This window comes from Pogona vitticeps, chromosome 1 (assembly GCF_051106095.1).
Source record: "Pogona vitticeps strain Pit_001003342236 chromosome 1, PviZW2.1, whole genome shotgun sequence".
Lineage (NCBI taxonomy): Eukaryota > Metazoa > Chordata > Lepidosauria > Squamata > Agamidae > Pogona > Pogona vitticeps.
The window spans coordinates 306,060,231-306,073,765 of NC_135783.1; positions in this window are offsets into that span (position 1 = coordinate 306,060,231).

A 13,535-nucleotide genomic window follows, 5' to 3' on the forward strand; every position below is an offset into this window, starting at 1 on the left:
GGTTAAAAGGTGGGGAAATGTTACCCTCCCAAAGACACATTTGTCAAAGCTATCTCCACATTTTTCCAAATCTGGTTGCACAGTCAACTTGATCATGAGCCACAGGCTTATCTCCCAGTGACCAGTCATGAAGGAAGGAAGGAAGGAAGGAAGGAAGGAAGGAAGGAAGAGAAAATTAAACATGCAACTATAAAACCTCATGATAGGAAAAATGAAAGTCCTTCAACTCTTAAGGAGTCTAGTCTGTTTCTGCTGCAAACAGCCATTCACCTTGAAAGCTCGCCAAACACAGTGTAGTTTGCTTCTAAAGAAATGTGCATAAGATGCCATACCTTCGGACATGGAGGCTTCTTGGTTTCATAAGCCTAGGTTTTTAGGTTCATAACTAACTATATGGTACAGTCCAAAGCATGTATGCTCCCAAGCATGTTTCCTGTTATTAGAAAAGGTCCAGCTTGACTCTTAGTTCAAGAGCAGAAGCTCTTGACACCTGTTTGTCTGGAGTTGATGGTCTATTGCCGGACTTATGTAGGCTGGGCAAGAAGAAAACAAACATAAAACTGACTTTAAATTCCTTCTTAGTTTTGCTACTGCCTATGTACAACTGGTTCGGAATGCCATTAGTTTGGCCATATTAATAATTTTATGTGTTGTCAGTTTGATTCCAACTTACTGCAACCTTTCTAAGCATAAAGTGCTTAGAGTTTTTTATTACAATTTGCACTGGTTATTCAGTGGAGCGCTTCAGAAAATTCAGCTGGGTCTTAAAATAGACGGGAAGTCATCCCTCTCCCATTTAATATGATATTGTAATGTATTCCAAATACACCTTTATCTATTTGTATATCTGGAGGGAGAGAGAGAGAGAGAGAGGCTCACATTGCATAAGTGTGTGTGTATACTGTATATTATACAATATGCACCTCTCTCTTTCCAATGTACAAATATACAAACATATATAATCACGTGTCATCAAGTCACCTCTGACTTATGCAACCATTTCCAGGGTTTTCTAGGTAAAGAATACATAGAAGTGGTTTACCATTCCTATCGTCTGGGGGTGCAGCTTGCCCCCCGTCCACACAGGCTAGTTGTACTCATAGGAGGTACAACGGGGAATCAAACTCCTAACCTCTGGCTTCATAGCCAGATGCCCATGCCTCTGAGCTATCCAGCCAGTATATACATATATAGATGTGTGCATGCAACTTGGGAAAGAAAACAACTATAAAAAATACAAGATTTCAGATGAGAATCCAGAGTCTCCATCTGGGATCAACTCAGCCCAAGATTCCATGATGAGCATAGTGCTGTAAACTTGAAGCAGGGTAGCAGTTTCGTAATGGCAGTCAATTCAGTTTAGTACATTGTGTGTGCACACAGGCACACACAAAAACATACAGAAAAAAAAGACATAAAATATCTGGGATGAAGGATGTGGCGTTCTCCTATATTATGTTAAATAGTCATGCATTATTCATGTTGCAGGCTAATGTTGTTGAGAGGCGGAGCCAAGAGAGGTAAAAAAGGCGGAGCCTGAGAGTGAAGAGTCAGTCAGAGTCAGAGAGAGAGATCAGAGTGGCGTGAGAGATAGAGTGATATTTGAGAGATCTGAGGTGTGATTAGTCAGAAGAGGGTATAATAACTGTAAGATCAAATAGAAGATTGTTATCGGTGATTGATAAACCTGATGAAGATGTGTATGAATTGTTATCAAAACATCTGTAATCAACAGACCTGTTTTATTTTAAAAGTCAGTGATGAATGGACCTTCATCTTTCTTTAGAAAAGTATGTTGATTTAGTGATCAGCTGGTGGCAGCGTGCAAAGAGGAGTTTGGTTAGCCTTCATGTGCTCAGTGGTTGGAAGATAACCAGGGATAACTAGGGGCAAACGCTACAAAGGATCTCAAAAGACTCTTGCTGAATAAACACTTATTTATTTATTCTATTTATATCCCGCCTATGTGTAACATGACCACTCTAGGCGGCTAACACTGGTCTTAAAATGTGGAAATCTTCTGAATGCCAGAAAGGCCAATATGTAGCTTAAAAATGGGTGGCTCAGCAGACGCAAAGACAAAAATGATTTGGATTCCATTTCTGTCATTGTTAACTTTACTGAGCATCATAGGGATAATTATTTAAATATATGATTAGGCAAACTGGGGTTGGTGTTTGATATTTGGGTACAAATTGGTGGCTGTTGCGTTAATACAAAAGTATCATTTATAAAAAATAAGCACTATTACCACTTTTAAGAAGTATTTATTACCAAATGTATCACTCCACAGCTTGGAAATATCACTTTTTTGGAATACAGCTTCCATAATTTCTCAGGACAGCTGGGGGATTCTGGGAGCTGTAGTCCCAAAGGCAACATTATGGAGTTATGTTTCTCTTGTGTTCATGAAACGGTCAAGAGCTTATCCATTTCTGGGAAGTAGTATTATCGGTCTATGGCCAAATATTTTTTCCTTCTGTTTCCAAATGTTCTTTTTTCCTTCCTATGTTTTAATATTAAAATAAACTTATCCTATTGGACTTTAGTTAAGGGCAATGCTAAGGGATGTGGTGGCACTGTGGGTTAAACCAAAGAAGCCTCTGTGCTGCAAGGTCAGAAGACTAGGAGTCATAAGATCGAACCCACATGACGAAGTGAGCTCCCGTTGCTTGTCCCAGCTCCTGCCAACCTAGCAGTTCAAAAGCATGTAAATGCGAGTAAATAAACAGGTACCACCACGATGGGAAGGTAACAGCATTCCATGTTTAGTTGCGCTGGCCAAGTGACCATGGAAACTGTCTTCGGACAAACGCTGGCTCTATGGCTTGGAAACAGGAATGAGCACTGAGCCCTAGAGTCAGACACAACTGGACTAAATATCAAGGGGAACCTTTACATTTATTTAAGTTTATTTCTTCATCTTTGCTTCTATTGTGATACCATGCAATACATTTAGCATTCCCTAGCATTTCTGTTTTATACTCCACCACATCCACATCCTCCCTTTTTGCGAAGTTGAGAGTTGCTTAAAACCTTGTAATTCTTGTTTCTTATTAGCCTTTTGTTTTTGTTGTTGAAAACATTCGGGGTACAGTGGGGTCTCTACTTAAGAACTTAATCCGTATTGGAAGGTGGTTCTCAAGTTGAAAAGTTCTTATGTTGAATCTGCATTTCCCATAGGAATGCATTGAAAACCATTTAATCCGTATCTGCTCTTTTCCGTCCATAGAAACTACAGTGGAACCTCTACTTAAGAACTTAATCCGTTTTGAAATGGTGTTCTTAAGTTGAAATGTTCTTAAGTTGAAGCAAAATTTCCCATAGGAATGGACTGAAAACCAATTAATCCATTCTGGCTGTTTTTTTGTTATGTAGAGGTGTGTTCGTACATTAACCAAAGCTGGTTAATACGTACTCTACCACTATGGGGAGAATTTTTTTAAACCTAAGATGACCTAAGGTTAAAAAAAGAGCAGGAAAGGTTTTTTTTTTCCTGTTCTTATATTGGATTTCTGTTCTCAAGTAGAAGCAAAATTTAGCAAATGGAGCTGTTCTTAAGTTGGATTGTTCTTAAGTAGGGACGTTCTTAAATAGAGACCCCACTGTAATTGATTGAAGGTACACTGGTGTCCCGCATAGCGAGGTTAATCCGTTCCGGATTAACCTTGGCTATGGGAAAACATCGTTAAGCGGAACGGGGAAACCCATTGGAATGCATTAAACGAAGTAAATGGGCCCAAAACTCACCGTTCTCCGATGTTTTCCCATGTTCTGGTGGCCATTTTGGGTGTCCTGGCAGCCATTATGGGTGTTCCGGTGGCCATTTTGGGTATCCCGGTGGCCATTTTTTTGTTCCGGCAGCCATTTTGGGTGCCCCGGCGGCCATTTTGGGTGTCCCAGCGGCCAGTTTTTGTGTTCCGGCAGCCATTTTGGGTGTCTGGCGGCCATTTTGGAACCGCCGAACACCTGTTCCCCCATCGTAATGCGAGCATGCCCTCGCATTAGTGATGGGGAAATCTGCATCACAATGCGGATTCATCGTTCAACGGTGCGATCGTTATGCGAGGCACCACTGTAATTGATTGAAGGTAATTGATTGAAGGTAGGCTTCAGCAGTATGTGGACAGAGAACTCCCAGAAGTATAAGCTGGATTTCGAAGGGGCAGAAGAACTAGAGACCAAATTGCTAACAAGCGCTGGATTATGGAGAAAGCCAGAGAGTTCCAGAAAAACATCTACTTCTGCTTCATTGACTATGCAAAAGCCTTTGACTGTGTGGACCACAACAAACTATGGCAAGTCCTTAAAGAAATGGGAGTGCCTGACCACCTTATCTATCTCCTGAGAAACCTATACCTGGGACAGGAAGCAACAGTTAGAACTGAATATGGAACAACTGATTGGTTCAAAATTGGGAAAGGAGTACGACAAGGCTGTATATTGTCCCCCGGCTTATTCAATTTATATGCAGAATACATCATGCAAAAGGCTGGACTGGAGGAATCTCAAAGTGGAATTAAGATTGCTGGAGGAAATATCAACAACCTCAGATATACAGATGCTACCACTCTGATGGCAGAAAGTGAGGAGGAATTAAGGAACCTCGTAATGAGGGTGAAAGAGAAGAGTGCAAAAAATGGTCTGAAGCTCAACATCAAAAAAACTAAGATCATGGCCACTGGTCCCATCACTTCCTGGCATACAGAAGGGGAAGATATGGAGGCAGTGACAGATTTTACCTTCTTGGGCTCCATGATCACTGCAGATGGTGACAGCAGCCATGAAATTAAAAGATGCCTGCTTCTTGGGAGGAAAGTGATGACAAACATAGACAGCATCTTAAAAAGCAGAGATATCACCTTGCCGATAAAGGTCCGCATAGTCAAAGCTATGGTTTTTCCTGTTGTGATGTATGGAAGTGAGAGCTGGACCATAAAGAAAGCAGACCACCGAAGAATTGATGCCTTTGAATTGTGTTGCTGGAGGAGGCTCTTGAGAGTCCCCTGGACTGCAAGGAGAACAAACCTATCCATTATGAAGGAAATCAAGCCTGAGTGCTCACTGGAAGGACAGATCCTGAAGCTGAGGCTCCAGTACTTTGGCCATCTCATGTGAAGAGAAGAGTCTGGAAAAGGTCTTGATGTTAGGAAAGTGTGAAGGCAGGAGGAGAAGGGGACAATAGAGGACGAGATGGCTGGACAGTGTCATTGAAGCTACGAACATGAATTTGACCCAACTCCGGGAGGCAGTGGAAGACAGGAGGGCCTGGCGTTCTCTGGTCCATGGGGTCACGAAGAATCAGACACGACTAAACAACTAAACAACAACAACAATTGATTGAAACATTGACAGGATGAACATACTTTGAAAAAAAACCCACAAATGGCATGTCTGAAGAAATTTAGAAATCCTGAGCATGGTAGATCATGTTTTATGGGCAAGTCAACTATACACCAATTCAGCCTGCTGTATCAGGTATCACCTCAGGCAATGTCCCCATCTCTGCAGACAATGGGTTGCCAGTCATATAGTATACACATTCTTAACCTGTGGTCTGTGGACTCCTGGAGGGGACTACAGTGTCCTTACAGGGGGTCCATAAAAATGTCATGATCTCTTGCAGTTAAAATAGATTGTATGGATTAATTAATTAATTAATGAAAAGGAAATATAGAACAAAATCTTAATTTCCCCTGCTTGTTTCTGTAAAACCTGACTTTTCTAACCTACTGCCACCATTAAAACAAACAAAAGTAAAAATTGGTTATTGAAATAACAAATCGTTATTATGATAACAAATAACTGCTTGATATTTCTGCACATGGTGAGAACATGCAAGTGAATGATGCTGAGTGGCTGGAAGACAGCACGTGACATTTTGTGCTACTGCACAGACAGTCAGAAGCCGTGGGAAGAGAGTTGGAATCAGTGTCAGCGTGAGTGAGTGTTTGGTTGGACTTTGTGATCGTGTTTCTTCTTCAATTTCTGCTAATAAAACTGTTTGGTTATTGTCGAGTAAAGTGACTTTTCAATATTACCGCAGTGAATTTCGTAACAATACATTTTGGCTGAGCCTCAGAATGGATCACTGGATGAATTTGAAATGTAAAAGAACTGATGCTGTCGACGAGGGTGCATCCTGTTCAAAGTAAAATTAAGCTTCTTCCAGTCATCTTTAAAAGTGTTGGCATTAAAGCAAGAAATATATGTCAATTGATTTCATGTGTACAGGTCCCAAAGATAAGCAAGTGCCACAGTGTGTGCTGTGTTACGAGATATTGTCCAATAAGGCCATGAAACTAACAAAATTGTCAAGATACCTCAATACTAAACATATAGAACATGTGATAAAGAGCATCAATTTTTTTCAGAAGTAAGGAGTATGAGCTTCAGGAAAGTAAGGAAATGGTTAAAAAGACTACAACTGGTTGTAACAATGAAAATGAAGTGAGAACCTTATTTGAAGTTTTTTCAACTTACAGCAAAAACTGGAAGAACCGCTGCAAAAATCATAGTTTCTGCATTGATCAATGAGAAAGCTTCCAAGGACCTGTCCTTACTACCGTTGTCAAATGACACAGTTAAGAAGCGAATCAATGGTTTTTCAGCCAATATCAAGGAACAATTATTAGAAGGAATTTGTATGTCTTCCTACTTTGCACTGCAATTAGACGAAAGCACAGGCATATTGATGCAACCTCACTGTGCTTCACAGAGAAATATTTTTGAAGACATACTATTCATTTTGTTGGTACACACTACAGCAGAAGTATTTAACAGCTTTTAAAAGTTTATAACATCTCATGACATGGATTAGTTGAAATGTATTGGAATTAGCACAGACAGGGCATGAACAATACAGTGGTGCTTCACAAGACAAATGCCTCGCAGGACAAAAAACTTGCAAGACAAATGGTTTTGGCAATGGGGTTGATGACTCACAAGACGAATGTTCCTATAGCTGTGCTTCACAAGATGAATGTTTTCCGTTTTTTGTTCCTGCCTCATGTTTGCTGATTTTTAAATGTTTTTCTATGATGTTTAAAAAGTTACAATTTTTTAAATTGACATTTTTGAAATCATCTGCACAATATGTATGGCTTTAAAGAGCACTTAATAAATCCTTTGTAAACCAAATTTGACTTTGTTCTGACTTTTTTCGCCCATAGGAACACATTAATTAGATTTCAGTGCATTCCTATGGGAAAACGCGTTTTGCAAGATGAATTTTTCGCAAGACAACATTAACTGCAGAACGAATTAAATTCATCTCGCGAGGCACCACTGTGTCTGGAAAGCTTATGAATTTGGAACATGGATTAAGGAAATTATACCGTTGGTGACTTAGTACAATTGCTGCATACATAGGGAAGCTCTAACTGCTAAGAAGATACCAGAAAAACAAAAGGAGACCCTAAATGAGGCAGTAAAAATTTTCAATTTTATAAAAAGCAAGTCACTACATTCAGGACTTTTTGAACAAACTTTGCAAAGTGAGCACCAACTTCTGCTACACTGTGAATTTTGTAGGCTATCACGAGGTAAAGTTTTGTTTCATTTCTGAGAATTGAGAGACAAGATAAAATTATTCCTCATGGAGAAGCAATTTCACCTTAGCAATCATTTGACAGATTTTTCTGGTTAATCAAATTAGCATATCTGCCAGATACCTTCAACCATTTAAATATGCTCAAAGCTTCAAAAAGGAAAGATTACAGATTTTCAAGTTGAAAACAATATTGAAGCAATGATCAAAAAGCTGGAATTGTGGCATCATCACTGTTACATACAGCACTGATGTTACCTGTCTGTCATGGGTTTGGAGGGAAAGTTCCATCCTATGGGGAGTGGAAGGCGGGACATCAGGGGGAGGAGCTGTACTGTATATATATTTGGAGCTTGTGTGGAGAGTGAGGAGTTGGAGTCTGTGTGTCAGACTGAGTACAACTGTGTGTCAGTTAGTACATACCTGATAGGTTCAGGTTTCTTTATAGGTAGCCAGAACTGATAGGTTCAGGGTCTGTGCTTTACTTTAAAGTGTTCTGTGTGAACCAAACTGTTATATGTATATGGTTGGGACTACGCCACGTTACAGTATCTTATTTACTTGATCTTTTTATTTACCCTGTTTGTTATTTAAATAAACCTTGTTCTTTTGTTTGTTAAAAATCCATTCCTGGTCTGTGTGACTCCTTATAGGGAATGGTTGGTGGCAGCATAACTAGAGTGTGGCATACTCCAGTAGGTCTGGGGTTGTCACATTGATTGGTGTCCAGCGTGTGGGATACGACTGGTCCAGTTGTCCAGTGGTCCAGCAAAACCTTGGCAAGTGTGCCCAGAGCAAGGGGGGTCTAGTCAGGGACAATCTGAGAGCGCGTAGGTAATCTTCTAGGCTTACCTCACGGGGAGGTAGGCTAGTGGAAGAACGTGCACACTCAGATTGGGGACTAGATTAGGGAGCTCTGAGGCAACCCGTTTTGGCGGGAAAGAGCTGAGGCAAAGCTGTGTGAAGTAACAGTGATCTAGCCTGTCTGCTGAGAGGCCTAGCAGAGGGGGTGGATTCTGCCTGGCAACAGTTGCAAGTTAGTGCTGAAGGAACAGCAGCAATCTATAGAAGGCTGTTCCTGAGGCAAAAGGAAAAAAGTCGTCGCTTTATTTTGAGGCTTGACTTTTGAAGGCAGCCTGTTCTGGGGGGGGGATTATGCCCTTGACTCGAAGCCAAATGGCAGAAATGGGGGAAGTAAGAGACCCACAGGTAGACCAAGGTTCTGAGGAGGAATTTGGCTCAGTGCAGGATGAGAGCACGGGAGAACAGAACCCAGAACTCAGAAAAATGCTCCTAGCCCAACAGCATGAACTGAGGATGAGGGAAATAGAAAGGGAAGAGAAACAAAGGCAATTTGAAATGGAGGAAAGGGAAAGAGAGAAACAAAGACAATTTGAATTAGAGAGAGAGAGAGAGAGAATGGAAAGAGAAGAAAAATTGGAGAGAGAGAAAATTGCTCTGGAAAAAGAAAAAATGGCGTTTGAGTTAAGAAAATTGGAAATGATGAATCAGAACAATAATAACAATAGAGATTCTGAGGTGGGCCAATTGTCTAAAACTGACTTGAAGAAATTCCCTGTGTACCACAAGGGAGATTGCCCTGAGGTGTTCTTTTCCCTCGTGGAAAGAGCGTTTGTGGACTTCTCAGTAAGGGAAACTGAGAAGATGACTATTATGCGATCTTTAATCAGTGGCAGCCTGGCAGAAGTCTATGCAGAGATGCCAGTGGAACTGCTGAGAGACTTCACGGAGTTTAAAAAACTGGTGTTTGCCAGACATGGGATAACGGCTGAACAGCTGAGGCAAAAATTCAGGACACTCACCAAAAAACCAGAGCAGACTTTTACCCAAGTGGGGGCCCAACTGGTGAGGCTGCTAGAGAAATGGCTGTCTCAGGAGGGGACAGAAACCTTCCAGCAGCTCAAAGACCTGATAGCGCTGGAACAGTTTTATTCAGTCCTGCATGGGGAACTGAAGTTCCAGGTGAGGGAGAGGAAACTGAAATCTGTGACAGAGGCGGCAGAGATCGCAGATTTTATTTACCAAATAAGAAAGCCCTTAGGTGCTGAGGGGAAATCTGTAGGTAAACCCAAAGAAACCTACAGCAAGTACTCTCAGGGACCAGGGAAAAACCAGCAAGGGGGAGGGGCCCATGTTGAAGGGAAGCCGTCAGACATGAAACCACCAAGACCTCAGATTTTGGAGGGAAAGCCAAAACCAGATGAGAAAGACTCAAAATACAGCAGAAAATGTTATTTCTGTCAAGGAAAGGGCCATCTAATCTCAGAGTGTGAGAAATTAAAGCAGCTAAAGGGAAATTTGCCTCATGATTTGAGTGGAACCAAGCCAAAAGCTGTGTTCTGTGTCCAGAAAGAGCAAAGCTCCTTGCCACTGAGGGAGCCGGTTGCCATAGCTACTCAATCTGGAACAGTTACATCTGCTGATCAGGCTGGGGAAAATGGTCCTCTTGTGGAGGTCAAGCGCTGCTTACTAGTGAGGACAGATTCGCAGTTGTTTGAGACCGCAGGGGTGGACGTAGGAATACTTGACCATCAGTATAGGGGGCTAAGGGATACTTGTTCCCAGGTGACCCTGTGCCATCCAGATATTATTCCTAGGAAGTATATAATCCCAAATGAGAGCTTGAAGGTGGCAGGGATTGAGGGACAGGTGATCTCACTGCCAGTAGCTGAGGTACCTGTGAGCTTTCAAGGCTGGAGGGGAGTGTGGCGGCTAGCGATTTCATCGACTCTGCCAGCAGCCGTGTTCGTGGGAAATGACCTGGCTGAACATGTGAAAAGGGTGCTAGTGATTACACGCTCACAAGCTACCACGGGGACAGTTCAGGGGGGTACTGAAGAGCCCGAGACGGAAGCAGATGAGGGTAGTCCCGAAGCTGTGGTAGAAACCTTAACCACAGACAGCAAATTTGGCCAAGAGCAAAAGGCAGACGCCACTCTCCGAAAGTGTTTTGAAAAGGTGACAGACACCCAGTTAACACCTGAAACCCCAGCGAGATTTCGCGAGAAAAAGGGAATTTTATATAGAGAGACCCTGATGAATATCTCAAAAGGGGGAGATGGAATCAGAAGCCAGCTAGTGGTACCTGAAAAGTATCGCCCCATGATCTTACAAAGGGGGCACTCTGACATGTTTGCTGCGCACTTAGGGGTGAACAAAACACAGCAGAGAATCACACAGAATTTTTACTGGCCTGAAATAGGGAAGCAGATCAAGGAGTTCTGTAAACAATGTGATGTGTGTCAGAGGCAGGGGAATAACCGTGACAGGACCAAAGCGAAGTTGTGCCCTTTGCCTGTGATTGACACCCCGTTCAAATGTATAGGAGTGGATATTGTGGGACCTTTGCCCAAGGCCACAAAGAGGGGGAACCGGTTCATTCTCACCATTGTGGACCATGCCACGAGGTACCCCGAAGCCATACCCTTGACTAACATCGAAACTAACACAGTGGCAGATGCCTTGGTGGGGTATATGTCCAGGATGGGATTTGCCTCAGAAATAATCACAGATTTGGGCGCATCGTTTACATCGAAGCTCATGAAACGGTTATGGCAAATCTGTGGAATTAAACACAAGGAAACCACTGCCTATCACCCCGAAAGTAATGGGTTAACGGAGAAGTTCAATGGGACTCTGATGCGCATGATTAGGGCTTACTTGGCAGAGAATCCAAACAATTGGGACCAGAAGCTGCAATCCCTTTTGTTTGCTTATCGATCAGTGCCACAAGCCAGTACCGGGTTCAGTCCGTTTGAACTTTTGTTTGGGAGAAGGGTGAAAGGTCCACTTGATTTAATCAAGCAAAATTGGGAGCAGATCACCCAGGGTGACCCACAAGATGTTGTGACGTATATAGACACCTTAATGAATGACCTGAAGAGAAACCTAGAGCTAGCAGCAGAAAACCTGCAAGCTCAGAAGGTCAGACAGAAAACCTGGTATGATCAGAAAGCCAGGGAGAGGCACTTTAACCCAGGGGAGGAAGTGCTTTGGCCTAGGCCCTGCAAAGAGAACAAACTGCAGCTGGGTAGCCCAGAAATCAAATACTTGGGTCACATAGTAGGGGGAGGAGTGATCAAACCCCTAGAGGCCAAGATAGAAGCCATTCGTGATTGGCCCAGACCCAACACCAAGAAAAAAGTCAAATCATTTCTTGGGTTGGTGGGCTACTACAGAAAGTTCATCCCGAGGTTTAGCGAGATGGCGACTCCGCTGACCGATCTGACGCGGAAGACGACTGATGACCGCATCCCGTGGACCAGCGACTGTGAGGAGGCGTTCCGGAGGTTGAAGGAGGCGCTCATCAATTATCCAGTGCTGCATGCTCCAGACTTCGACCGGGAGTTCATCATCTACACCGATGCGTCTAACAGCGGGGTAGGAGCAGTTCTTTGCCAGGAGGACGAGAATGGTGACCAGCATCCAGTGTCCTACCTGAGTAGGAAACTCCAGAAAGGTGAGAGACATTTGGCAACCGTGGAAAAGGAGTGCCTGGCCATAGTATACGCGATTCAGAAGGCCAAGCCTTACATCTGGGGAAGACATTTTGTTCTGTGCACTGACCACTCACCACTGCAGTGGTTAAAGACAATGAAAACCCATAATAGTAAACTTATGAGGTGGGCTTTAAACCTGCAAGATTATGACTTTGAAGTGAAGGTGGTCAGAGGGTCAATGAACTGTGTTGCTGACGCCTTGTCAAGAAGACCCGAAGAGTGAAGACGGCGAAGAAATATGGACTATGTATATTTTGGTGACCAAAAGTTAATTGTACCTGTTTATTGATCAGTCTTGGTTTGTATTAATAAAGGTAATTTAATGTATTGTAAATGTTAATGTTTAAATGCCTAATTGATATGCTTAACCTAGAGTGTAAGTATGGGATTGTGTATGATAATGTTTAACTGTTATATGTTTTGATCCTGGTTGTTTTTTTGGAGAAAAGCACTTTAGCTTTTCCCCTGCAAAACAACTTATAAAGAGGGGAGGTGTTACATACAGCACTGATGTTACCTGTCTGTCATGGGTTTGGAGGGAAAGTTCCATCCTATGGGGAGTGGAAGGCGGGACATCAGGGGGAGGAGCTGTACTGTATATATATTTGGAGCTTGTGTGGAGAGTGAGGAGTTGGAGTCTGTGTGTCAGACTGAGTACAACTGTGTGTCAGTTAGTACATACCTGATAGGTTCAGGTTTCTTTATAGGTAGCCAGAACTGATAGGTTCAGGGTCTGTGCTTTACTTTAAAGTGTTCTGTGTGAACCAAACTGTTATATGTATATGGTTGGGACTACGCCACGTTACAGTATCTTATTTACTTGATCTTTTTATTTACCCTGTTTGTTATTTAAATAAACCTTGTTCTTTTGTTTGTTAAAAATCCATTCCTGGTCTGTGTGACTCCTTATAGGGAATGGTTGGTGGCAGCATAACTAGAGTGTGGCATACTCCAGTAGGTCTGGGGTTGTCACAATCACCTATCAAGCCGAAACCATGAGACATTTCCAAACCTCACAAATGTACTTGATTTCACTGACAAAGTTATCTGAGGAGAATACATCACATTGCACAACATTTGGAAGATCTGCAGCATAGTTTCTATGAATATTTTCCTGTTCCTGATGCATGCAAAAACTGGGTTTGAGATCCATTTTCAGTTAATGTGTATGAACTAGAGGGGCTCACAGCAGCTGAGGAAGAAAAGCTCATAGAAATATCCACGGGTGGTGCTCTTAAATTGCAGTTCAAGAAACAATCCCTTCCAAATTTCTGGGCTCACCTTCAATCAGATTATCCAGAACTATTGAAGAGGGTTATGAAAATATTGGTGCCTTTTGTGATGACATATTTGTGGAAAAATCATTCTCTGCTCTCATTTATCTTAAAAATAAGTATAGAAACCATTTGAAAAACGTAGAATCAGAACTCAGAATAAAAGTTTCAGCTGTTAAGCTGAATATAACA